Source organism: Culex pipiens, chromosome 1, assembly GCF_016801865.2.
Source record: "Culex pipiens pallens isolate TS chromosome 1, TS_CPP_V2, whole genome shotgun sequence".
NCBI classification, from domain to species: domain Eukaryota; kingdom Metazoa; phylum Arthropoda; class Insecta; order Diptera; family Culicidae; genus Culex; species Culex pipiens.
In genome coordinates, this window is record NC_068937.1 from 25,593,940 (window position 1) to 25,596,541 (window position 2,602).

The window sequence follows — 2,602 nt, forward strand, 5'->3', positions numbered from 1 at the left end:
TTAGAGGGGGGAGGTCGCTTTATGATTTATTGGTTATGTTTCGATTTTGTTTGCCGGCTGTGAAACCTCGAGGAACCGTATTGAAGTTTTATTGCAATTATCCGGAACACTTGGAACGTACTGTAAAGTACATCCCAAACCGAAAATACTGGTTGGTTCGAATTCACGACCTGGCAATAAAAATTGGCCATCAAACTGCAATTAAAATTCCCCGAACCAAAATAGCGCCACTCTTTGCGGTTGTTTTGGCGAACTGCCAAATCGTGGGCTAAATTGGTGATACATTGAAAGATCGATTCATCGACGATTTATTGATCAAGAGGGGTGCAAAAATTCAAAATTCAAGCATTTTTTTCTTATTACATGATTTTAGATAAAATTTATCCAACAGTTCTTATGATTTCTTGAAACTAAATCAATAATTATAATAATGAAACCAAAACCTTCTCACGACACTTTACCCTAATTAACTCTAACTTGACAGCTCTTACAAATGAACTCTGCCTTTCTCGCGATTGCAACGAATAGATATTAAGGGCTCAATTAGGGTGCCCCCGGGAAGGCGCGGTGCAGCAAAAGTGCCTTCATTTTCTCTGTATAACTGAACTTTTGTAAGACTGCCAACGCCAAGATTCGCCACACCCAATTTCAACTGGAACACTTTGTACACAGTAGCGTCCGAGTTGTTCAAAATTAGAAATATTTCAACTCTATTTTCAATATAAAATTAAACAAAATTAGTACAGCAATGAACCAGATCGGTTTGATGGTAAGCGATTTATTATTTTATTACCGTACCACCAGATGTTGTCATAAACGATTAATCAAGAACCTCAGCGGTAAACATGTTGAACCAAGTACATTCTACACTGAAAAAAATCCCTCCTAATCCACTAGCCTACATACCAGAACATAAAGTGGCAAAGTCGTGAGGGCACAGCAAAGAGACCCTCCCCCTCCCTGTCACCAACCGTTGCTCTTTGTTGGTCTAACAACCGGCATGTCGCGTACACAACCAAACCCGCAAGAACTATAATTTTCTTCCCGGCCTTTCGGAGCAGCCTGGGAAAAGCCACAGCAAGTGCGAGGGAGTGGCCCCGGCAAGTGCATCGCGCGTCAGTTTTACCCTATTATTATGAGCTTGGGGTTAGGAACTAGGATTAGGACTCGCAGCAGGCTGTTGTTGTTGCGGTTGGCCGCGAGAGTTGACAGCGCCAGTCGCGCGTTGTTTTGCTGACAAGTGCAGATTGTGGTGGAAATTTATGAGCGTGCCACACAGCGCAGTAGGCTTTGTGACGGCGGTGTGATGAGTAATTTGGACCCGTGCGGGGTGACCCTATTCTGATGTGGTGGGAAAAGGAATAGAGCTTAGAAAAGGGTGCTGATTTATGGAGCCTAATGATGTGACTATTTGACATTTCGCAGAATACATCATTTCTAGAGTGAATTACAAATCTTTTGATTTTAAAGCATTTCGTCGTGATCGTGCTATCTTGTCGCATGTCGTTTTAGGGTAAAATTGAGTGCCATTTTGTGCAGCTTTCAATGCTTATCCTTCATAGATCCTCAAAAGTAAAAAACCCCAAAGAGTGCGACAACCGGTCAAAGAGATTTTGGTCAGAGGACGTTTTGTCACATGTAAATGCACGACGACGACATTATTGATTGTTCACATAATGGTCAGTCATGCAAAACGTGTTTCTTTTTTTATTTACATTGCGTGCTCTTGTTTTTGTTTAATCAATGTTTAAGACATTTTTTTTCTCTGAAAGTCAAAAAAGCGACGTGTGACAAGATAGCTCGATATCGACGATTCGATTTTTGAGATTTAGCAGTTCAAAGTCTTAGTTATAATAACGTACTTCTTAAAATTAACTCGAATCTGTTTTTTATTTTAACAATTTCGAAAAAAACAATTTAAAAATATTATCACGGTTTATTTTTACCAATTTTGAGATACGTAAAAAAAATACGCGAAATCCGCTCAAAACAATTTACCACTTTAAAGCTAATGATTTTAATTTATGGTAAAAATGTGAAAAAGAAGAAAAAAATTGACAGAGACAAGAAAAATATTTTAAAATAACGTCAAATAGGCAAAAGATAATGATTGGATCTTGGAGGATTTAGAACAGGCCTGATAATACAAAAATTCAAGATAAATGCGTATTCCAAAAATAAAAAAATTAAAAACGTAAAACATGAGAAGTAAGTGTTAACGTAGAACAAAAGTGTCGATCATGTTCAAATATGTTCCTGAAAATAGGCAATGTAATGATAGTTTAGGCAATAATTGCAAAATACCAAAAATCTTGCAATAATTGCAAAAGAACATGAAATCTTGCGGGAATATAAATTTATTAAGAGTTTTTGGTGGAACATATTTTTTACTAAAAATTTCACAAGATATTCATTTGTTTCCAAACTGAGCAAAACTCAAGAAAAAAAAAGACTTTAAAGGAATTTAAACTTAATTACAAAATGAGAGCAAAATAAATTTAAAAAAAAAATACCACATTTAAAAAAAATAGGCCATATCGCAAAATGAATTGAAAAGTTGATTTTTTTTTCTGGAAAAATTGAGAAGTTTTGGAAATTTCGT